General features: G+C 46.3%; 1 protein-coding gene across 7 annotated transcripts in view; it reads right to left on the minus strand.

Annotated features, from left to right (window-relative positions):
* Window positions 1-25805, minus strand: part of LOC144495090 (LHFPL tetraspan subfamily member 2 protein-like) — a 192008-nt gene that overhangs the window by 141444 nt on the left and 24759 nt on the right. For 3 of the 7 annotated variants that reach the window (XM_078214965.1, XM_078214966.1, XM_078214969.1), the window contains exon 2: window positions 5366-5462. The gene's annotated coding sequence lies outside the window, so the exon portion shown is untranslated. Of the gene's footprint in view, window positions 1-5329; window positions 5463-6677; window positions 6693-20813; window positions 20979-25805 lie in introns of those variants that run through there. The other 4 variants (XM_078214968.1, XM_078214971.1, XM_078214967.1 and 1 more) reach the window with 3 other exon arrangements.

A 25805-nucleotide genomic window follows, 5' to 3' on the forward strand; every position in this document is an offset into this window, starting at 1 on the left:
AACCCGTCCAAGTTTTTCTTAAATCTTAAAAGTGACCCTGCATTTACCACTTTATCCGGCAGCTCATTCCACACTCCCACCACTCTCTGCGTGAAGAAACCCCCCCTAATATTCCCTTTAAACTTTTCTCCTTTCACCCTTAACCCATGCCCTCTGGTTTTTTTCTTCCCTAGCCTCAGCGGAAAAAGCCTGCTTGCATTCACTCTATCTATACCCATCAAAATCTTATACACCTCTATCAAATCTCCCCTCAATCTTCTACGCTCCAGGGAATAAAGTCCCAACATATTCAATCTCTCTCTGTAACTCAGCTTCTCAAGTCCCGGCAACATCCTTGTGAACCTTCTCTGCACTCTTTCAACCTTATTTACATCCTTCCTGTAACTAGGTGACCAAAACTGTACACAGTTGACCTCTGGCGGGAATTCCCAGTCTCAGGGCAGGTGCGACCGGAAAATCCCGCCAATTGGGTGACTGTTTATCGGAGAGTTGCATTGAGAATCTTTCGTAGAGAATGATTCATAGAATCCTACAGTGCAGAAGGAGGCCATTCGGTCCATCGAGTCCACACCGGCCACAATCCCACCCAGGCCCTATCCCCGTAACCCCATGTATTTACCCTGCTAGTCTGCCTGACACTAAGGGGAATTTACCATGGCCAATCAACTTAAGCCACACATCTTTGGACTGTGGGAGGAAACCGGAGCACCCGGAGGAAACCCACTCAGACACGGGGAGAACATGTAAACTCCATGCAGACAGTGACCCGAGGCCGGAATTGAACCTGGGTCCCTGGGGCTGTGAGGCAGCAGTGCTAAACACTGTGCCGCCCTAAAATGGCATGTTGGAAGCAATCTAGAGGAATAAACAAGAAATCCTCATTTCAACAGGTCAGTAATTATTTAAAGCTTACAGTCAGCATCAGAGTTCAGCCAAACACTGTTCCATTTCAGTCTAAAATGATTAAAGTATCTGAACTAATGAAGTTGATTCTGTAGCTGCAGCTGAGTCTCAAAAGCCTCTGCACTGTGAAAGAGTATTTTTTGAAGTATTCACATGATATTAAATAAAAATAAAATTATCTGCAAACAAAATGTATTAAACATTTAATTTTCCGTAGTGTTTTAAATTCACTGACAGGTACTGAATGCGTATGCATTAACAGACTCATCCTAGCACCCAATGGCAATGCATCAGCAATCACTCCAGCACTTAATAGCAATGTAATAAAGCTTATCCTGATGTCATTGAGGATACACAAAGAATATCAATATCTTAACAAAATGTTGACTACCAGGAGCCTGTGCTGCATAGAAACACAGTAAGAAGTTTAACAACACCAGGTTAAAGTCCAACAGGTTTGTTTGGTAGCAAATACCATTAGCTTTCAGAGCGCTGCCCCTTCGTCAGGTGGAGCGGATAAATTTTTCCACTCCACCTGACGAGTGGGCAGCGCTCCGAAAGCTAGTGGCATTTGCTACCAAATAAACCTGTTGGACTTTAACCTGGTGTGGTTAAACTTCTTACTGTGTTTACCCCAGTCCAACGCCGGCATCTCTGCATAGAAACACGCAGAGACGCGCGCACGCGCTCTCTCTGACAGGTCAATGAGGAAACATCACTGAAGGCATTCATGTGGATGCCTGTGAATTGGAGTACCATGCCCAGTGCCAAAACTACAACGTCAAACATGAAGCTAACTCAGGAGGGAATAAGAGGAAGCGCAGTTTAAAGTGCAGAGAACAATATTCAGGATTTTTAAGAATAATGCATTGTTTTTAGCTATGAACCAAAGGCCAGGAACAATACATGGCATATCAAAAAAATGCACATTCTTAAAAAGCACAATAGTTTGTCAAAGATTTTCACACATTGCTTTAAATTCCATTCTGGGGAGTGTAGACTGGAGATGAATGAAACCATCGCCACCCTTGTTTTGCTCTTGTTAGGAACAAAACCTTTTTAACAGGCACTAATCGCGTTGCTGATTGTACATAATCGTGGCAGGAAAAGTGTTCACCACATTTGTCTACACAAAGGTAGCCAATGGTATTCAAAATAATTAATGTTGGGTAACGTATTGCGATGTTAAGTTACTGTGGAAATGTATGCTTCTTTCTTTCTCTGCCTTGCTCACTATTACTGCTGCAGACTGTGCCGAGTGTAGCCTGAAAGCCAGATATTTATTCATCAGAATCGAGCATTCTGACGCTGGTGTTACATTCAGCATGGTCTGAGAGTGCATGCTCACTTTTACTTTCCCGTAATAAAAACAGAAAATGTTGTATAAGCTCAGCAGGTCTGGCAGCATCCATGGAGAGACAAACAATGCTCTGAAGAAGAGTCATCCAGACTCAAAACATTTACTCTGATTCTCTCTCCACAGGTGCTGCCAGACCTGCTGAGCTTTTCCAGCATTTTTTGTTTTTATTATAGATGTCCAGCATCCGTAGTATTTTGTGGATAAATGTGGTTACAGATCAGAGCATCTCTTTGAGGCTGAGAATGCAACAGCCACCTCAAGGTTAAAAAACTGCATTCAGGAAGCATAGGAATGACCCACAGGACAGTGAGAAGGAAAGATGCCCAAGCCCAAACGTTTTCCAAACCAGGGCTTCATTGACAAGAAAGGTGCTTTTGTTAGTGATGCATTTTATGCTGTGAGCACTTAAGGAAATGGCCCTGGAAATAGTGGATGCATTGGTGGTCATCTTCCAACGTTCCACAGACTCTGGAACAGTTTCTACAGATTGGAGGGTAGCTAATGCAACCCCACAATTTGAAAAGGGAGGTAGAGAGAAAATACTCACTAACTATACCCCTCCATGCCTCCCGTGCCCCCTTATATCCCCCATGACCCCTCCATATGCCTTCCATTAATTACCCTCTTACCTCTTCGCGCTCCCATGCCCCTTCACATATGCCCCTTGTTTTGTCTAATACTATTTCTCTAGTATTCTTTAGTATTAATGGGACATTTGAGGTATCTTCCACCGTAAAGACTGATGCAAATTATCTGATGACCTCCTCTGCCATTTCCGTGTTCCCCATAACCATCCCCCCAGATTCATTTTCTAAGGGGCCTATGATCACTTTGACCTCTCTCCTCCTTTTTATATGTCGGTATCTATGGACGCAACAAGAATCCAGACCTCGATCTCAAGACATTCATTTCTGGAAAAAAGGTCAGTGTCTAAAAACCAATGTTTTTTTTTCAATATAAAGCTAATAAACTAGGATAAACGCAAGAATAACATGTGCATAACATTTCCTGAGCTTCATTTTCAGTAAGAAACAACGGGCCCAATTTTCACTCCAGTGAAAGTAGATTAAATTCCTATTGGAATTTGCCCCAACAGCTAATTAGTTTGGAATTATTGATTTTGGATTCACCGCTGACAGACTCAGAAGCTAAGAAAATCTTGAAATGAAGTTAGTTTTATTTTGTCATAGCTGGTCATGGATTCCATAGGTCCGCACTAATTGGATTTTATTGTTGTCAGGTACATCTGTTGGAGGATTTGTGCAGAGAAATGCTCTTTACAACATGGTAATGGCTTTCTGGGCTAAATCATTTTGTGAAATATTGGGGCACTGAGCGGCTAAAGCGTTTCCTGTACTTATTGACCTTTCCACAGACAATTACTCGAAACATGCACCGCTATCAATCTAGCTTTACTGGAGTCAATAGTTGGCCTGGTGATGATAGTATTAACTGGACATCGTACCTTTCTTTTTCAGCTGGAGATCAACATTGCAAAAGAGGACTGAGAGGATTTTATAACTAAACCCAGCTTGATAAAGAGAGGTGTCTGGTCACCGTTGTAAGGTTAGCGATGTCAGCAGGTTACACTCTTGTTACACCTCAACTGCAAACCCAAAGAAACTAAATCAAATTCATTTTTAAACAATAGAGGTTGGTGGGGTGGCGGCGGGTGGGGATACATAGCTTTTAACAGCAGATGGGCGGGACGGTAGCACAGTGGTTAGCACTGCTGCTTCACAGCTCCAGGGACCCGGGTTCGATTCCTGGCTCGGGTCACTGTCTGTGTGGAGTTTGCACATTGTCTGCGTGGGTTTCTTCCGGGTGCTCCGGTTTCCTCCCACAGTCCAAAGATGTACGGGTTAGGTTGATTGGCCATGCCAAATTGCCCCTTAGTGTCCTGGGATGCGTAGGTCAGAGGGATTAGCGGGTAAAATATGTAGGGATATGGGGGTAGGGCCTGGGTGAGATTGTGGTCGGTGCAGACTCGATGGGCCGAATGGCCTCTTTCTGCACTGTAGGGATTCTATGAATCTATGATTTTGCTTCAGTGGGCAGATTTTTCCCATAAAATGGCAAAGTATTGGGTTTTGATTGAAAGCTGACCTGCTTCTCCCCAGTGAAACAGGCAGGTTTTCTCTCCAGATCTTCTGTTACTTTGTCAAAGGAGAGGGACATATTTTGGGCCATCGTTTCTGAGGGGCAGGGCCTAAAGACACCAGCAAGCCCAGCTCCACGGAAGTGGGGGTGCCATTTTTAAAATGGTGCCGCTATCTCAAATTAAAGTTAAAGGTTCCCCCATCATCACCAACATCAGGCTTCAGAACCACCTCCCCCCTCGCCCCCCCCCCCCCCACCCCCACCCTCATAATGCAAGCATTCCACCCCCCCCCAACAATACAGCTTTCTCCTCCTCCCACCCCACCATCAAAATGCAGGCCCAGCTCCACCCCATTCCCATCACTGCCCCCTCCATATAATGGGAAGCCCTCAATGCAGTTCCCGAGAGGTTCCACCCATGGCAGGGGGCAGGAGGATCTCGTCCGGAGAGATCTGCCTGTCGCAAATCCTGTTATGACCAAGCGTTGGCAGCCATAACAGGATTTGCATCTGCAGGGAATGGGGTCAAAAGAATCACCCCCAGGGCGGAATTTTACCGGCACGAACGCCCAAGTTTCGTACGATCCCACCCGAGATCAACGGAGAACGCCGCTCTCCGAGTCTTGCCCATCCCCGGAATCGGAGCGGGTCTGCCGGTAAAATTCCGGCCTGGATGTCTCTCAGAACAATAACGGAAGGAAAATTGGCTTCAAAGGGTAGGGGTTGGGACACAAAAATTAGTCAGGTCCTGATCGCAATGGCAGATTGGACTTTAATATCCCCAACAGTTGAACAAATTGAAATAAATGCTCTCTTCTCCACTGAAGACTAGCCTCTTGGCCACAGGAGGGTCGCTGGCTCCTATGGGGCTGTATCTTCGTGCAAGGGTGGGAAGAAGAGCAAAGGAGGAGCCAAAATACACTGTTAATAATGAATAACATTTTTCTTGATGTTTGAGACTGGGACCTGAATAGTGGTGGTTACGCGAAGCCTTCCACTCACTTCCTTTATCCAGTCCTCTGCTCCTTCCTCTCCTTAGCAGACAATGGCACCCTCCCGCAGGTCAATGAGTCCATCCATGATTGCGTTCGTCAATGGCCTGCATGGGACAGACAAGAAGTGTGCCACTTAGAAAATATCGCTGGTACATAGAGCCATCTGAACAATTAGAACAGGGACATGATTTAGAAAGCAACATTCTACATCAACTGGTTTGCAATTAATATTCATACCCACGCAGCACCCAGTGAATCAAAGCTGATGTCCTCTTTCACAACACACGCAACAATGCACAAACACTCAACTTGTTATCTCGATCAGAAACACGCACTGACTGAATAGCATTGTGTGATGGGGCCAGTCTCAAGTGATAGGCTTTCGTTGACATGGCAACACCTGGTAAATATATATTAAGCATCTTCTGCTTCCACAATGCCAGTCATGGAACCTAATGGCCCAACAAAAAGGGACAAATTACTGCCAATTTAGATGTATCTTGGTAAATTTATGTGGCTGTATATCCACAACCCAGTGCACGGCTTGTCAATGAATCGGAGGGAGATCAGCTAATTCCAGAATGCCAAAACCTGTCACTACAACCTCGATCACCAACAATATTTAGCAGATAGTTTAGTTTAGTTTATTTATTAGTGTCACAGGTAGGTTTACATTAACACCGCAATGAAAATCCCCTAGTCGCCACACTCCAGCGCCACTTCAGGTACAGAGGGAGAATTTAGCGTGGCCAATGCACCCAGCCAGCACATCTTTCAGACTGTGGGAGGAAACCAGAGCACCCGGAGGAAACCCACGCAGACACGGGGAGAACGTGCAAATTCTGCACAGACAGTGACCCGAAGCAGGAATTGAACACGGGTCCCTGGCGCTGTGAGACAGCAGCGCTAACCACTGTGCCACCGGGCAGCCCATCCACCATTGCCACCCATCAATTTGCCAAAATTAACACTGGCTCCGGTGCAGATTATAGATTAACTGACTGTAAGGGGGAAGGCCTTCAAAACATGTTTCTTTTATTTAAAGAAAAGGATCTTTGCATGGTAAAGTTACAATAAATGCTCAACACTTATTACGAACTATGTCACAATTTTTCTTTAAAATCCAACTTTGTATCCACTCCTTTGTAAATTTTTCTATCAAAAGGTTCTTTTTTCTTTTAAAATAACAATGGGCATCAGCCAGCTCCAGTGCACTGCTGTGTAACAGGGGGAAATCGGACAGCTGAGCAGATTCTAATCCTATTATCTAGCTAGAATGCTCAAAAGAACAAAGAAAGGCCAAAGAGCTTCAGATTTACCACAGATCCTTTGGGTGCCCGTCCCCATCTGTCGTTGCACTGCTTGGCGTGAGTAAGGCACGTTCACACACTCCCACTCCGAGAGGTCCAGGGCCCCACCACATCAGTGGCAGCTTTCTCTCCACAGAGAGTGCAGTGAATGTCAATGTGCGATGCGGGGGAGGGGAGGGGAGTTCTCTGACAGCACGAGGACACACACACAACACAAACAGTCAATAACACCCGGTCTACTCCAACAATTAACAATTCTCTTCGCATTAGGGTTTTTTTCACTCACATGGACCGGGCCTGCCTTTTAAACTAGGTAATATCCTCGTTTGTGCTTTTTTTTCCGAAGAACGTTTTGTCAACTCAACACTTTCTGACCTTTTAAACTCAACAGCTTCCGCGCCATGCCCACTGAATGAAAACACTGAAGGAATTATAGGTTGCTCTGCTGATGAGCTGTCAATTTTCTTCTGTTAACATTTAGGTGATGCGAGTGCAGCCCCTGGCTTTACCGTGGGCAGCCACTGTAAAGTTGTGCGAGAGTCAAAAACTAGAGTCTGGATTTTCGACTCCTACTCGCGACAGGGGGCTTCGGAAAATATCGCTAGAAGCACAAAGTCACGTGTTTACATCAAGTGAAAGCGTGACGCAATTGTCCCCTCCCTCCATCAGTGACGGGCCGCGTTTCCCGGTGTTCAACATTGGCAACATCATTATAATAAATTTACATCCCATTATCAAGCCTGTATGTTGGGATCGTTCCCCACCCCCCCCAACCCCCACATCAAAAAATCCATCCATGGCAGCATGATGGCACAGTAACTGTGGCGGCAGTGGGCGGCACGGTATGGTGGGCGGCACGGTAGCACAGTGGTTAGCACTGCTGCTTCACAGCTCCAGGGTCCCGGGTTCGATTCCCGGCTCGGGTCACTGTCTGTGTGGAGTTTGCACATTCTCCTCGTGTCTGCGTGGGTTTCCTCCGGGTGCTCCGGTTTCCTCCCACAGTCCAAAGATGTGCGGGTTAGGTTGATTGGCCAGGTTAAAAAAAGATTGCCCCTTAGAGTCCTGGGATGCGTAGGTTAGAGGGATTAGCGGGTAAAATATGTGGGGGTAGGGCCTGGGTGGGATTGTGGTCGGTGCAGACTCGATGGGCCAAATGGCCTCCTTCTGCACTGTAGGGTTTCTATGATTTCTATGATTCTATGAGTAAGAAATCTAACAACACCAGGTTAAAGTCCACTGGTTGGACTTTAACCTGGTGTTGTTAGACTTCTTACTGTGTTTACCCCAGTCCAACGCCGGCATCTCCACAGCATGATGGCAGAACAGCGCGCATCACAACTGGTCACTGAAGACGTGCACCTGGCAAACAGACCACTCAGAGGAACTCAGGTGAGTTCAGCACTTACGGGGGAAGAGAGTCATGCCCGGGTACTGCCCAAGGACTACCCTGGCACCACTCAGCCACTACTCGAGCAGCACCTGCTTGCTGCCTGGACAGTACCCGGGCAGTGCCAACTTGATTCCCAGGTAATGCCAGCTCAATGCCTTCAAAAATGGTGCCCCGGATCATCAAGTCTCTGAGCTAATGGCAGGGCAGGTGAATCAGAGGCTGCCCAACAGCGATACGTTGCGTGACTTGTGACACATGACTTTTTTTTCAAAAGTTTTTTTTCAAAGTTCCACACTATCTGTTGGAGAAAGCCACCATTGACGACAGTGGTTTCAACACCCCTTTCCCGCTCGACATCAGTTTTTGCCAATATCGGGGAAAGCGCAAATCTAGCAATCTAAGTGTAATAAATCTGAGATATTCACAGATAAATCCAAAAAGGTTCTCAGAATGAACTTTTACAACTAGAGAGTGATTGGAAGGTGAAACTAGCTACCTTATGGAGTATGGACCGCAGCAGTTCACCACTGCTTTCTCAAGGACAATTAGGAATGGCCACTAAATGCTGGCCTAGCCAGCGATGCCCACATCCCATAAATGAATTTAAAACTTGAGGCAAGTGGCAGATGTATAGTTTCCCAGAATTATTCTGCATAGGAACAGACCGTTCAACACAACCATCTCATGCCTGTGATAATGCTACACTCGAGGCTCCTCCTATCTTTTCTCATCTAAATCAATTATCATAACCATCGATTGCCTTCTCACGGTAGCACAGTGGTGGGTGGCACGGTAGCACAGTGGTTAGCACTGCTGCTTCACAGCTCCAGGGACCCGGGTTCGATTCCCGGCTTGGGTCACTGTCTGTGTGGAGTTTGCACATTCTCCTCGTGTCTGCGTGGGTTTCCTCCGGGTGCTCCGGTTTCCTCCCACAGTCCAAAGATGTGCAGGTTAGGTTGATTGGCCAAGCTAAACAAATTGCCCCTTAGTGTCCTGGGATGTGTAGGTTAGAGGGATTAGTGGGTAAATATGTAGGTATATGGGGGTAGGGCCTGGGTGGGATTGTGGTCGGTGCAGACTCGATAGAACATAGAACATAGAACATTACAGCACAGAACAGGCCCTTCGGCCCACGATGTTGTGCCGACCTTCATCTGAAACCAAGATCAAGCTATCCCACTCCCTACCATCCGAATGGCCTCTTTCTGCGCTGTAGGGTTTCTAAGATTCTAAGATTCATAAAGCTTCCCCTTAAATGCATCTCTGCAGCTCACTTCAACCACCCATGAGTTCCACATTCTTACCATGCTGTGGGTGAAGAAGTTTCTTCTGAATTTGCAACTGAATTTTTATTTTGGTGACTCCCTTATATTGATGGGCTCTGCTCACTATCGTTACTACAAGAGGAAGATTTTCTCTGTATCCAATCTATCAAAACCTTTCATCATTTTAAAGACCTCTATTTGGTCACTCCTCAGCCTTCTTTCTTCATAGGACCATAATTATAGGAGCAGAATTAGGCCATTCAGCCCATCGAGTCTTCTCCACCATTCAATCATGGCTGATAAGTTTCTCAACTCCATTCTCCCGCCTTTTCCCCATTACCTTTGATCCTCATACCAATCAAGAACCTATCTATCTCGGTCTTAAATGCACTCACTGAATTGGCCTCCACAGCTTCTGTGGCAATGAATTCCACAGATTCACCACCTTCTGGCTGCAGAAATTCCTCCTCATCTCGGTGCTAAAGTGTCATCCCTTTACCCTGAGGCTGTGTCCTCGAGTCCTAGTCTCTCCTACCAATGAAAACATCTCCCCCACGTCCACTCTATCCAGGCCTTTCAGTATTCTGTAAGTTTCAGTGAGATCCTCCCTCATCCTTCTAAACTTCATCAAGTACAGACCCAGAGTCCTCAGACACTGCTCGTACGTCAAGCCTTTTGTTCCCGGGATCATTTGCGTGAACCTCCTCTGGAGCCTCTCCAACGCCAGCCCATTCTTCCTTAGCTACGGGGCCCAAAATTGCTCGCAATATTCCAAATGTGTTCTGACCAGAATCTTATAAAGCCTCAGCAATACATCCCTGCTTTTGTATTCTAGTCCTGTCAAAATGAATGCTAATGTTGCATTTGCCTAACTACCAACTCAACCCTGCAAGTTAATCTTAAGAGAATCAAGGGAGAAGAGACCCAGCCTTCACGGGAACCTAGATAAGTACATGAGGGAGGAAGGAAGCAATAAAATGCTATGCTGATATGATGAGATGGAGTAGTACATGGGGCACAAACCTAATGGGGTAAATGACCTGTTTCTGTGCTTTAGGTTCGACATAAGGTTGTGAATCTAGTGCTTTAAAGAGTGATTCTACCCTGGTTAACATTATATGCTCAAATTAGGCAAATGCCAGAGCAGTGAAATCTCCTTGCCGGCCAGTCTATGCAGAGACTGATGTGTGCGTGTACACATGTACAGAAAAGGCTAGGCAATAAAACCAGATGAACAAATGCCACAGAGGTTGGCAGCGGGCGGAACAGGGTGGATCTGAAGGAATTGAGGACTGCTAAATCCAGTTTCAGAGATTAGGGGCTGGTACAACTTCAGATCTGATCCGCCAAGATCTCGCCGCAACCCCAATTTCAGAGAAGTACGGTTAAAGCAACAGTGTGGCGTACCGGGAGTGTCCTCATTACTCACGGCTTCATGTAACTGCAAAAAGCAGCTGGCTGGAAGCGTCATTTTATTAAAATAAAAACTGTGGACTTTCCCATGCTGGAATCTGAGGAAATGTGCCGGCAGCTGGCAGACACTGAATAACACATTTCTCTAGAACTGCATTGCCAGTACACCCACCCTGCATATGGATTTCTGCATCGGCCCAACTGGCAATGAGATTCACTGCTGGCATTACCTATTGGGAGCATCTGCTGTTTACCAGGGCAGCTGCACTCTGTGTGGGCATCTAGATTCACAACTCCCACATACAACGCACACCATATATTCAACTCAGTCTATCGTAGCCGTAACATTATTTTCAGAAGCACCAAAGGGGCAGTGTAGAAAATCTCCTGGAGTGTACTGAGAGACATGCAAATAGAACCTTCCATGCCAGCGAGGTACAGTGTTTAAAGAACATTGTATATAGCATTCACAGGAAAAACACCGCAGTGTGTGGTGGATGTTCTCCAAGCTTTTTGTGAGGCCACATTAAAAAGTTGCCACAACCTCTCGTACCCACAAACTGCAGGTGCGAGCGTGCATACGAAATTATTTTTAGACTAAGCAGAGAGGAATGTAAAAGCAAAATACCGCAGATGCTAAAATCTGAAACAAAAACAGAAAATGCTGGAAAATCTCAGCAGGTCTGACAGCATCTGTGGAGAGAGAATAGAGCCAATGTTTCAAGTCTCGATGACTCTTTGTCAGAGCTGAGGGCAAAGAAAGTCAGAGATTTATACAATGAGGGTGGGGGGACTGTAAAAGGACAAAGGGAATGTAAATGAGGATAAAGTCGGCGGAGAGAGATGCTAAAAGTGTCCATTAAGAGATCAGGATGTGTGAATGGCAGAACAGAGGTACAGATGGTTAAGGCAGTTAGCCTTAAAGTTGGGGGTGGGGGGGGGGGGGGGGGGGGGCGGAATGGTCAAGAAGGAGAGCGGGAATTGGCAAGTGGAAAAATGGAAGGGAGAAAGAAGGATGATAAAAATGGATGAATGACATGAAAAGAGAAACAGAATTAAATAAAATGGAAATGGGGTGAAGGTGGAGGAGAGAGCTCATACGCTGAAGTTGCTGAACTCAATGTTCAGTCTGGAAGGCTGTAAAGTGCCCAATCGGAAGATGAGTTGCTGTTCCTCCAGTTTGCATTGGGGTTCGCTAGAACGTTGCAAAAGGCCAAGGACGGACATGTGGACAGGAGAGCAGGGTGGTGTGCTGAAGTAGCAAACAACAGGAAGGTCTGGGTCCTGCTTGCGGAAAGACCGAAGGTGTTCAGCAAAGTGGTCACCCAGTCTGCGTTTGGTCTCTCCAATGTAGAGTAGACCGCATTGGGAGCAGCGAATGCAATAGACCAGATTGAAAGAGGTGCAGGTGAAACGCTGCTTCACCTGAAGGGGGCGTTTAGGACCTGGGGCGGTGAGCAGGGAGGAGGTAAAGGGGTAGGTGTTGCACCTTCGACAATTGCATGGGAAGGTGCCGTGGGCAGGGGGTGAGGTGTTGGGTGTGATGGAGGAGTGGACCAGGGTGGCGGCACGGTAGCACAGTGGTTAGCACTGCTGCTTCACAGCTCCAGGGTCCTGGGTTCGATTCCCGGCTCGGGTCACCGTCTGTGTGGAGTTTGCACGTTCTCCTCGTGTCTGCGTGGGTTTCCTCCGGGTGCTCCGGTTTCCTCCCACAGTCCAAAGATGTGCGGGTTAGGTTGATTGGCCAGGTTAAAAATTGCCCCTTAGAGTCCTGAGATGCGTAGGTTAGAGGGATTAGCGGATAAGTATGTCGGGGTAGGGCCTGGGTGGGATTGTGGTTGGTGCAGACTCGATGGGCCGAATGGCCTCCTTCTGCACTGTAGGGTTTCTATGATTTCTATGAGAACGGCTTCTGTGGAATGCTGACGAGGGGGTGAGGGGAAGATGTGTTGAGTGGTGGTATCGTGCTGGAGTTGGCGAAAATGGCGGAGGATGATCCTTTGAGTGTGGTTGGGGTGAAAAGTGAGGACAAGGGGAACCCTATCCTGGTTCTGGGAGGGAGGGGAGGGGGTGTGAGCAGTGGCCCGGGGGATGGGTAGGACGTGGTTGGGAGCCTTGTCAACCACAGTGGGTGAAAAACCACAATTGAAGAGGAAGGAAGACACATCAGCCAAGCTATTTTGGAAAGCGGCATCATCAGAACAGATGTGGCAGAGGCGAAGGAACTGAGAGAATGAGATGGAGTCCTTACAGGATGTGGGGTGTGAGGGATTGTGGTCAAGGTACCTGTGGGAGTCGGTGGGCTTGTAATGGATACTAGTGGACAGTTTATCACCAGAAGTGGAGACAGAGAGATCAAGGAAGGGAAGAGATGGACCATGTGATGGTGATAGAGAGGTGGAAATTGGAAGCAAAATTAATAAATTTTTCCAGTCTAGACGAGAGCATGAAGCAGCACCAAAATAGTCATCAATGTACCGATAAAGGAATTGTGGGAGGGGTTGGAGTAGGACTGGAACAGGGAATGCTTCACATAATCCATAAAGAGATAGGCATAACTGGGATCCGTGTAGGTGCCCATAGCCACACCTCTTATTTGGAGGAAGTTAGCTGAGTTAAAGGAGAAATTGTTGAGTGAGAGAACAGTTCAGCCAGACGGAAGAGAGTGGTGGTGGATGGGGATTGTTCAGGCCTATTTGGGGAAGAAGCGATGAGCTTTGAGGCCATCCTGGTGGGGAATGGAGTGCAGAGGGATTGGACATCCATGGTGAAGAGGAGGCAGAGGTTTGGGCCAGGGAACTGGAAGTCGTTGATATGGCGTAGGGCATCCGACGAATCGTGGATGTAGGTGGAAAGGGACTGAACAAGAGGAGAGAGAATAGAGTCAAGATAGGAGGAAATGAGTTCAATGGGACAGGAACAGGCTGACATGATGGGAATACTGGGGCACTCCTGTTTGTGGATTTTGGGAAGGAGGTAGAAGCAGGCTGTCTGGGGTTGGGAGACCATGAGGTTGGAAGCTATGGAGGAAAGATTTCTGGAAGAGATGAGGTCATTGATAGTCCTGGAAACAGTGGCTTGATGTTCGGTGGTGGGGTCACGGTCCAGGGGGACTTAGGAGAATAGTTAATGGTTAAGAACTGATTGCATAGACTTGCTTTGAAGAAAAACGTTAAAGTCTTGTGCTAAATTGGCTCAATCATAGTGATCGGACCTGGAAGGTTGTATATGTTCAAATCACAGTACTCCTGCTCCTTGTTCATATACTCGCAGGTGATGGACTCGGAGGAGAGGGGGGGAAAGGTGGGGGGAGGGAGTGGAGGAGGTGGCTGAAAAGAGAACAGACTTCTTCTTGAGGCTGTTAACCTTTTCCCTCTGGGTTGCTGGCATCCTGCATTGTCTGGGGAAGACAGGTGGGCGACAGAGAGAGTGACAGGAGTGTGCTGGACTGGTATTTAAACATGGCGCTGGGATCTTTGAACCCGACAGTTGAGGTGAGGCAGACAAATCAGCAGCTGGCCCACCAGGAGAGGAACTCCTCTACACATAATTAATGAGATTCCGAGCGCAGAATCTGGCGTGGGATCTCCCAGGCTGGTCAGTGGAACAGTCCCCACCAGAACCACCCGCCAGTGCACTTAGTCTCAAACTGGGAGAATTCGCCCAATGTCCTGGCCAACATTCGTCCCTCAAACAACCTCATCAAAAAACACGATGACTGGCCACTGTGATTTCTGAAACCTTACATGTTTGCAAATTTCTGCTGCATTTGCCCATGGAACCAAAAGTGGCCACACTTGATGAGAAAAAATCTTAAATGCTTGGAATTTCTTGATGAGATGAAAGGCCAATATAAATTTAGGTCCTTTCTTTGGCATTTTTTCCTATATTCAAATGGTTGCAGTTACACTTAAAAGGGCTGTACCACACCACAATCAGCATCAGTACAAAATAATTTCAGCGTACTCCCAGCAAGAACCTTGCTGCCCAGAAGCATATTTAATAAATTATCCTGCACGTTTAACATTAAATCCCTCACCAAATTACTCCTTTTGATGCAGGATCAGGATTTTCCATTTTTGTATTTTTTTAAATTCACTCATGGGAATTGGGTGAAGCTGGCAAGGCCAGCGTTTGTTACCCGTCGCTAATTGCCTTTGAATTGAGTGGTTTGCTGGGCCATTTCAGAGGCCATTTAAGGGAGTCAACCAGACTGCTGTGGGTCGGGGGTCACATGTAGGCCAGACTAGATAAGATAGCACTATATTCTGCACCCTCTCCTTTCCTTTTCCCTAATGTACTCTAAGAACAGTATGTTTTGTCTGTAAAGCGTGCAAGAAACACTACTTTTCGCTGTTGCCCAATACACGTGACAATACTAAATCAAATCAAAAGATGACAGATTTCCTTCCCTAAAGAGCATTAGTGAGCCAGATGGATTTTCACGACAATCAACAATGTTTTCCTTATCAATAGGCTTTTAATTCCAGATTTTGATTGAATTCAAATGTCACTATGTGCCAAGGGGAGATTAAAACCAAGATTCCCAGAACATTACACTGGGTTTCTGGATTACTAGGTCCAGTGACAGCAGCACTGCGCCAATGCCTCCCTACCTTTTCAAAAAAGGAAGGTAAAACTTTAACTTATCTTGTGAAAACAATACTTTTGCGGATTCTTCACAACCTTGAGGGCAATCAAAAACTTCTGTCTATATTTGCACCGATTCGTGGTTAACCCATCATCCATGCTCACAGGTCCAATGCTAAAATGCTCATCCTTATTTTCAAATCTCTCCATGGTCTAGTCCCTCCCTATCTCTGGAATTTCCACCAACCCTACAACTTTCCAGCGTTGACCTCTGCAGCATCCTCGATTTTAATTACCTCACTACTTGCCGCTAGGTCATAAGCTCTAGACTTCCCTCCCTAAATCTCTGTGTCTCTCTTTTATCCTTTAGGGTATTCTTAAAGCCTAACCCTTTGACCAAGCTTTCTGTCATCTGCTCCCATATCTCCTCATGTAGCTCAGAGTTAATCAATCCCCTTTGAAACACCTTGGGATGTGTTAAGGATTATACATAAATAGAAGCTGTTGCTATAGCTTTTGTTACAAATACACCCCTAACTGCACCAATAACCATATTGAGACCATATGAGTTCTAGGAAACATAGTGCCAATCCAAGTCCCAACATCAGCACAAAATGCATCATGAAATGTTATATCTACAAGAGATGGGATCATACTGATCTGCACTTTCCAGTAATATCAGCTTTGATCTCAACACTTCTGCAGTGGGCAGGAGAGGATCAGGGATTAAAATAGTAGGTTCAAGAAACTCAATAGTTTTTCTGTCGCAGAAATCAGGCTGTGGATATGGATTCCACAAAGGTCAGACGGGGAAATATTATACCAGCGTCAAAGTCTGATCAAGTCACTAGTGAGGGGGAGGCCCCGAGCTGCGGGATTCTGCCAGGTAATCCAAGGCAGGAGCTTGGGGGGCACGGTGGCACAGTGGTTAACGCTGCTGCCTCACAGCGCCAGGGGCCTGGGTTCAATACTCGGCTCGGGTGACTGTGTGGAGTTTGCACATTCTCCCTGTGTCTGCGTGGGTTTCCTCCGGGTGCTCTGTTTTCCTACCACAATCCAAAGATGTGCGGGTTAGATTGATTGGCCATACTAAAAATAAATTACCCCTTAGTGTCAGGGGGATTAGCAGGGTAAATATGTAGGGCTACGGGATAGGGCCTGGGTGGGATTGTTGTCAGTGCTGGCCTGATGGGCCGAATGGCCTCCTTCTGTACCGTAGGGATTCTATGATTCCTTCTTCCTTCGGGTAATTATAGGCCGGTGAGCTTGACGTCCGTGGTGGGGAAGTTGTTGGAGAAGATTCTTAGAGATAGGATGTATGCGCATTTAGAAAGGAATAAACTCATTAACGATAGTCAGCATGGTTTTGTGAGAGGGAGGTCATGCCTCACTAACCTGGTGGTGTTTTTTGAAGAAGTGACCAAAATGGTTGACGAAGGAAGGGCCGTGGATGTTGTCTATATGGACTTTAGTAAAGCGTTTGACAAAGTCCCTCATGGTAGGCTAGTGAAAAACGTTGGATCTCATGGGATAAAGGGGGAGGTGGCTAGATGGGTGGAGAACTGGCTTGGTCATAGAAGACAGAGGGTGGTAGTGGAAGGGTCTTTTTCCGGCTGGAGGCCTGTGACTAGTGGTGTACCGCAGGGCTCTGTATTGGGACATCTGCTTTTTGTGATTTATATAAATGATCTGGAAGAAGGAGTAACTGGGGTGATCAGTAAGTTTGCGGATGACACAAAACTGGCAGGACTTGCAGATAGTGAGGAACATTGTCAGAGGCTACAGAAGGATATAGATAGGCTGGAAATTTGGGCAAAGAAATGGCAGATGGAGTTCAATCCTGATAAATGCGAAGTGATGCATTTTGGTGGGAATAATGTAGGGAGGAGCTACACGATAAATGGAAGAACCATAAAGGGTGTAGAGACGCAGAGGGACCTGGGTGTGCAAGTCCACAGATCTTTGAAGGTGACGTCACAGGTGGAGAAGGTGGTGAAGAAGGCATATGGCATGCTTGCCTTTATAGGACGGGGCATAGAGTATAAAAGTTGGGGTCTGATGTTGCAGATGTATAGAATGTTGGTTCGGACGCATTTGGAATACTGCGTCCAGTTCTGGTCGCCACACTACCAGAAGGACGTGGAGGCTTTGGAGAGAGTACAGAGGAGGTTTACCAGGATGTTGCCTGGTATGGAGGGGCTTGGTTATGAGGAGAGATTGGGGAAACTGGGGTTGTTCTCCTTGGAAAGACGGAGGATGAGGGGAGACTTAATAGAGGTGTATAAAATTATGAAAGACATAGATAGGGTGAACGGTGGGAAGCTTTTCCCCGGGTCGGTGGTGACGTTCACGAGGGGTCATAGGTTCAAGGTGAAGGGGGGGGAGGTTTAACACAGATATCAGAAGGAAATATTTTACACAGAGGGTCGTGGGGGCCTGGAATGGGTTGCCGGGCAAGGTGGTGGAGGCGGACACACTGGGAACGTTTAAGACTTATCTAGACAGCTATATGAACGGAGTGGGAATGGAGGGATACAAAAGAGTGGTCTAGTTTGGACCAGGGAGCGGCGCGGGCTAATTGTTCTTTGTTTCTCGTTTCAAGGCTTCATTCTATGATCATCTTGCTGGTGCCAGTACAGAGCGAGACTGCGGATAGTTGGGAACCTGTCTCGGGGGCAGGGAATTCATATGGTGTTCGTGGAAGTGGAAATGAATAGGGTTGGGAAGCATTTTCCGATCAGGGCCAGTGTGATCTCCTGGACTCGTTTCGATCGCCTCAGGGGGTCGGAGAGGAATTTCCCAGATTTTTTTTTCCCCATATTGGCCCTGGGGTTTTCACTCTGGGTTTTCGCCTCTCCCTGGAGATCACATGGTCTGGAATGGGGGGGTAGGGGTGAGTTAATAGGTTGTGATGAACAAAGCATCATAGCTGTGAGGGACAGCTCGGGGATAGGATATTAGTATGTAGATAGGCTGGAAAATTGGGCGGGGATCCTGGATTCAGGATTCAATCCTGGACCGGGGAGCGGCGCGGGCTTGGAGGGCCGAAGGGCCTGTTCCTGTGCTGTATTGTTCTTTGTTCTTCCCTTGTGTAGGAATGTTTAAAGGTGGTGAACGGGGGGCTGAAAACCCAATGCAAGGCTTTGTGCTAACTGAATGTTTCAGGGTGTTTTTGGACAGCTCTCAACTCTAATCAACAACAAAAGAATTAAACTATCATCAGGCTTAAAGTGGAAGTTTTACGATTGATATTCCTTTGTGAATTGGTAATTGTTAAACCCAACTATGTTTCCACGTCCACTAATATTTGTATAGTGACTATTACTTACCTCACAGGGCGTGGGATTTTACGGGGGATATTGAGCCACTAAGCTGGATTTTAGCATTCCAAATTGCAAAAATCACTAAAATTTTGCATTGATGAGCTGTAGCTCTAACCTCAGTGATTTGTCCAACAAGTTCCCACATTAACCTCAGACTACTAAGGACCAAAAAAGGAAGTTAATAAATGCTCATCTTTGTTTAAAGATGTGTGGGTTAGGTGGACTGGCCATGCTAAATTTCCCCTTAGTGCCGGGGGGACTAGCTAGGGTAAATGCATAGGGTTATGGGAATAGGGCCTGGGTGGGATTGTGGTCGGTGCAGACTCGATGGGCCGAATGGCCTTCTTCTGCACTGTAGGGATTCTATGATTCTAACTTCAAGCAAATAACTGGAGCGTGACTACAACATTCGCAGCTTCACTAAGACTGGAGATCGAGGGACGTTTCCACAACCCTTACAGAATAAGGCTAGCATGGACAAGATGGACCGAATGGTCTCCTTCTGCGCGATATCTTTTCTATGGTTCTAATAGGTATATGCTGGGGTCAGTCAGGAAGCTGTGGGTAAATAGCTGCTTAAAAGACGGACCTGGTTAAAAGACGGGATCGAAATGATGCGGGTCAGTAAAAACAAAAGTAATTTAAAACTCTCTGGAAAATAATCACCTCAAGAAATAGATAGATGACGGTGAGATATTAAATGTACAAGCACAATGCGTTTGTCGAGATTTTTTGCCTACCGTTTTACTGGGGGGGGCGGGGGGGGGGGGGGGTGTGAAACTGTTTATTTTTAAGAGAAGCTATATAAAATTTTATAGTCCTCTTCCGGCGCCTGATTAAACTTCTACTTTGCCAGTTAGCAAGATCTTTTTATTTGCATGACGTGTAATCTACTGGCAATAAGGAATCTAGACTGTGTGAATGTTGGGGGGAGGGGGGGGACTTTTAAAACACATAGCCCGTTATTCCAAAATTCACGTCTGTCTCCTATCCTCATTTCAAAATAACCCCTTCCACAGAACGCACCTGCACCTTCTCATTCAGTCTTCTCTGTTCAATTCCCTTATGAACAAGATAGGAACATTAGCTATTTGAAGATTTTAATTGCGCCCAGTTTGCGGTTATAATAGCCACAAGTATTTTCAGAGCTATTTCCGAGCTGTTTAGAATTGGTGCAAAACAACATAATTAAAAGCCAGCAATAAAAATATGATGATTAAAAGCAACATAAGTCAGTGCATTACAGTGCTTAGCTACAGACAACTCCCATACGGGAGCCATGCTACACCAACTGATAACATACAACATCAGCCAGAGGTTGGGGCTGTGCAATGCCATTGACCCAATGTATGTTATCAAGCTAAGAAGTCTCACAACACCAGGTTAAAGTCCAACAGTTTTATTTGGTAGCAAATACCATAAGCTTTCGGAGCACTGCTCCTTCGTCAGATGGAGTGGAAATGTGTTATCAAGCTAACAGGGCATTTCTTCCACTTATCAGCCCAAGGCTGGATATTGCCCAGGTTTGCTGTATGCGGGAAGGGACTGCTACATTTTCTGAGGATGCATGATTGGAATTCAACAGTCAGCATCGGGCATCTTCACTTCTGCCCTTATAATGACAGGAAAGTTTTTGACAAAGTGGATGAATGAAATTGATTAGGCCTCGGACACCGATTGCTTTCTGCTGAGAGACACTCGTAAATTCACCAGGGGGATTTTTAACTTGGAACTTAATTGGCACAGTGGTTAGCACTGCTGCCTCAACAGTGCCAGGGACCTGGGTTCGATTCCCGGCTTGGGTCGCTGTCTGTGTGGAGTTTGCACGTTCTCCCCGTGTCTGAATGGGTTTCCTCCGGTTGCTCCAGTTTCCTCCCACACTCCAAAGATGTGCTGGTTAGATGGATTGCCATGCAAAATTGCTCCTTAGTGCCAGGGGGATTGGTGGGGTAAATACGTGGGGTTACGGGGTTAGGGCCTGAGTGGGATTGTTGTCGGTACAGGCTCGATGGGCCAAATGGCACTGTAGGAATTCTAAGATTCTTTTCATATTGAGAGTAGGACCTGCCTACCATCAGAGGTAAATTTGATTTGATTTATTGTCACATTCATTAGTATACAGTGAAATGTATTGTTTCTTGCGCGCTATACAGATAAAGCATACCGTTGTAGAGAAGGAAAGGAGAGGGTGCAGAATGTAGTGTTACAGTCATAGCCAGGGTGTAGAGAAAGATCAACTTAGTACGAGGTAGGTCCATTCGAAAATCTGATGGCAGCCAGGAAGAAGCTGTTCTTGAGTCGATTGGTACCTGTCATCAGACTTTTGTATCTTTTTCCCGATGGAAGAAGGTGAAAGAGAGAATGTCCAGGGTGGGTAAATAAAAGCAATAGACAAACAGTAAGAAAATAAATGTGGCCCTGAACACTTCAACCATCCCTACCATCCAGTCTCTGCCAGGTGAGTAGAGTTAATATCACCTCAGATTTATCTCTCTGGAGATTCCCCAGTTTCTATGTTCTGGTCTGTCACTCACCCTCACAACAGGGATTCAATTCACTTGTTCCAGGCCAGTTTGAAATTGTCCGACTTGGACTCAAATTTCACTGCTGCAAACTATTGCCTTGAAAGTACTTGCAGCTGTGAGCTTTGCAAATGGAAATAGGCACCAGCTCATGTGTGGTAGTGAAGGATTCTGGATAAACATCAGTTGGAATCATCCTATTACAAGTTGCCAGTTAATAAGCACTGAAGCTAAAATAGGAGCTGGACCCAGAGCTGGAATCAATTGCAGCTCGCTCAGTGAAAAGTGGCTGTTAGTTTCAGCAGAGGAACAGAAAACCTACTGCAGAGGCAGGCAAGGTCCTGGAACAGATGCAGAATACACACCAGCAGAAAGAGGCACTGAAGTTGGCAGAAAGGAAGAGTTGCACTAATGTAGCACGTTTCACAATCACAGACAGTCCCAAAACATCTTACAGGCTGTTCCGACCCTCTTGGAGGCTGGTCATTTTAAAGTTATTTGGATTTCCAGTGACGAGCTGTAAATATCACACAACAAGGTTTCCAGGTTTTAAGACTATTGCTGTCACAAACCGACTAAAAGCAACATTGGGCGAATTCTCCCATCTGGGACTAAGGGCCGGATTCTCCGACTTCACCCACAGCCGGGATTCTCTGGTCCCACTGCAGTGAAAGGAGGTTTGGCTGAGCACTAAATCGTCCACTCGCGCTGGCGGTGGCGGCAGGGCTTGAACGGCCGGAGAATTCCAGCCCAAGTCCAGGGGCAGGGGCGGGAAGGTGGAGTGTTCCCCACTGCGGAAGCCCGCGAGAGAGCATGCCATATCTTTCATCCCCAATTTCATTAATTGTGCAACTGGGTGTTGTGCACCGTATTGTGTGATGGAGCGGGCCTGATGGCGCATAGTCCGCCATTGTATCTGGCCGGACGATGGACCCCATCGATGACACTGAATCTGGAAGATCCCCCTGTAGATGTTCTCCCCACCCAATGCTGCAGCATTCCGGGGTCTAGGGTTCCTTGTGGCTTCCATCCCAAATTCTGGAGGCAGCCCCAGGATTTGTTCAGGTGAGAAACAACATCATCATGCCATGTTGTTTCGGACGTGTTTTGTAACTGCGTATTTTCCTGCTGACATCGGGGAGAATTGGTCGTGGGCAGAAGATTCTGTTTTGGCCTTCATCTGCATCCCATTGGCGGGCCTCCAGCATGTTTCCCAATCCGCCATGTCGGGCACCAGTGGAAGAAACTGCGAGAAATTCACGCCAGAATGAAACCGACTTTTGCACTCATTGAACCTGTTGCCAGGACCATGGGAGAATTCCACCCATTATATAAACACTATTCAATAGGCAACTTACACACTAAACTATAGAAAAGATCTCCCATGTCATTTTTATCACAACTGAAAATTACATGCCACTAGCCCTGTTCCTTAAGTCAACAGTTAATTTTCCCGGAACTAGGTCAAAGCTACTCTCTGCTCTTGATAGCCTTCTTCCTTTCTCCATTCCCAGTTGGGTGACTTCCAATCCCAGAATGGACTTCAATGTTATACTAGAGATTTCTTCTCTCTAAGCCAGGCTAGGTGAATCTTCCAGGCTGCTTTAAATTCTCACAAAGTTGGTCACTTCAATCTGAGCCTGAGTTCCTACCTGCGTGGTAAACAATGCAGTCAGCATTTTCACTGCTTTAGCTGCAGGACTAGATTGCTCCATCTGGTGCTCATTTTCTCTCTCCCTCTCTCTCTCAGATACTTACAGATCGACATGAATCTGTGAGGTTCAGCAACACCTTAGGAAACAGTGACCCAATACTACAATGGCTTGCTGTGGACTCTTCCCTTTCCAAAGCCCATCTCCATAGCAAATTGAATCTCATGGGCCTTGTATCCAAACAGAAACCGCCAATTAGCTATCCTCTAGACCTCCAACTCCATTATATCTTGACATTAAACAGACATTTTAAAGTACAACCATTTATAAAAGTGAGACTTGGAAACTAACAGCCAGATTTGTGTCAGGGCTTGGAAAATTTTTTCTACTTGCAGTTTGCAAAATGCACACCAAATCCATGTGCTATGTTATATGGGATGAAGGATTTTCACACAGCGATTGGGTTCTCAGTACATTTTGCAAGCTACAATGGAGTGCGTGAGGTGTTTGGATACTGAGGTGGGCCAGTCAGAAGGCTCGCCTTAGTTCTCCACACAGTAGCCCAGCTCCCAAGATCACTTAAAGGCCTCCTATAATGCAACCTTTACACTCCCCACCCTCATGACATGCCCTCTCATGCCCTCTCACATTCCCCCATGCCACTACATGCCACTTCTATGGCCACATGCTACCTAACATTCCCCATGCTACCCTTATGCTCCCCATGTATCCCCCACAGTGAATACTGGATGAGTGGCTATGTTCAGTTCTCAGGAGACATGCAATAGTAATAAAACTATTGGAAACCATTAACCTCTAAAAATCTAAGAAACCCCTGAATTTAAATTCACTAGTACTGATGCTAGACCAAAACACCCGGTGAAAACAGCTGCAATCTTTTATGTGCCTATTAGGTTTGTAAACAAACAAGAAACCACATCAAAGACATGTTCTGTTATTATAGGCACGGAAGAGTTTCAGTTGTTCTTATATCAATTAGACCACATATTGGGCTTCAGCTTTTGAAACACAAGCAAGCATTCATAATGGAATGGCCGTCATAACAAAAGCTTCTGGCCCCACTGATAGAACAGATATCCATATCTATTCCAAAGCAGAGTGCCTGTCAATCAATGGAGGGGAGCAGGCACAGACTATTTTTTCAACTTTCAGAAGCAGGGTTTATTTTAAACTGCCAGATCGGCCAGTCCAATTAAATTACAGCAGCACAGGACAACATTTTACATTTTTTAATATGTTACTTTTTCCATATAGAAATTACTGTAATGCATGTGAACAATTACCAAATGTTGGTCAATGTAAAGTTCAACTAATTTTTGCAGGGCAGATCCTAATCATAGAATTCCTACAGTGCAGAAGGAGGCCATTCGGCCCATCAAGTCTACACCGATCACAATCCCACCCAGGCCCTATTCCCGTAACCCCACATATTTACCCTGCTAATTCCCTGACACTAGGGTCAATTTAGCATGGCCAATCAACTTAACCCGCACATCTTTGGACTGTGGGAGGAAACCGGAGCACCCGGAGGAAACCCACACAGACACGAGGAGAATGTGCAAATTCCAAACAGACAATGACCTGGGGCAAGAATTGAACTCGGGTCTCTGGCGCTGTGTGGCAGCAGTGCTCACCACTGCACCACTGCACTCCATCTCTCACTCAAACCTGGCAGGCCTTTGCTGGTTGCAATTGTGCATTTGCAACCATGGAGGTTTTAAAGTTTATTTATTAGTGTCACAAGTAGGCTTACATTAACGCTGCAATGAAGTTACTGTGAAAATCCCCTAGTTGTCACACTCCGGTGCCTGTTCGGGTACACTGAGGGAGAATTTAGCATGGCCAATTCATCTAACCAGCACATCTTTCAGACTCTGAAGCAAAGTCACTGTTCTAATGTTGAAAATGCAAAAGCCAATTGGCATTTATATCAAGCTTGCACAAACAGTAATGTGTTCATGACCAGATGTTGAAGAATTAAATTTTGGCGAGAACATCAGGAATATCTTCAGAAACAGTGGCACAGGATCTTTTACCTTCATCTGTGAACCGAACATCTCTTCCGAAGGAGCGCACCTTCAACAGCACAGCTGTCCTTCAGTACTGCCTGGGAGGGGCAGCCTAAATTTTGCTTCATGTTTTACACTCTGGAGTGGGGCTTAAACCCACGACCTTCTGACTCGGAGGCCAGAGTGCTACCCATTGGTCCACCGCTGACACAGGAAACCCAGGAGCCAGCAGCGGAGAATGCAGACTTATCATAGAAATCATAGAATCATAGAAACCCTACAGTACAGAAAGAGGCCATTCGGCCCATCGAGTCTGCACCGACCACAATCCCACCCAGGCCCTATCCCCATATCCCTACATATTTTACCCACTAATCCCTCTAATCTACGCATCTCAGGACACTAAGGGACAATTTTAGCATGGCCAATCAACCTAACCCGCACATCTTTGGACTGTGGGAGGAAACCGGAGCACCCAGAGGAAACCCACGCAGACACGAGGAGAATGTGCAAACTCCACACAGACAGTGACCCAAGCCGGGAATCGAACCCAGGTCCCTGGAGCTGTGAAGCAACAGTGCTAGCCACTGTGCTACCGTGCCGCTCGATCCGATAGCCCAGGATCCGATAGAACAGAGTAAGAGTAACACTGTGGGATCAGCAGCGCAGTTCTGAAAGCTAGCAGGTAACAAGAACGGCTGCTGGCTGGAACGTATACTCTATAAGTAGGCTCGGTGAAATAGAATACGGTGCTTCCACAACTGGAAACTGATCCAAATGTAGACCCAGAGTAAAACCTGCAGGGAGCTAAAGTGAAGTGAATTCGGGCAATCTCAATTAAGTCCTCAGCATACACAATTCAAAATTGTCTACAAATCCAGCAGAATTTGGCAGTCGAACTCAGATGTAACAGGAAATGTGGCAGTAGGGATAGAAGACAGATTGAAAGACA

Source organism: Mustelus asterias, chromosome 6 (assembly GCF_964213995.1).
Source record: "Mustelus asterias chromosome 6, sMusAst1.hap1.1, whole genome shotgun sequence".
NCBI lineage: Eukaryota > Metazoa > Chordata > Chondrichthyes > Carcharhiniformes > Triakidae > Mustelus > Mustelus asterias.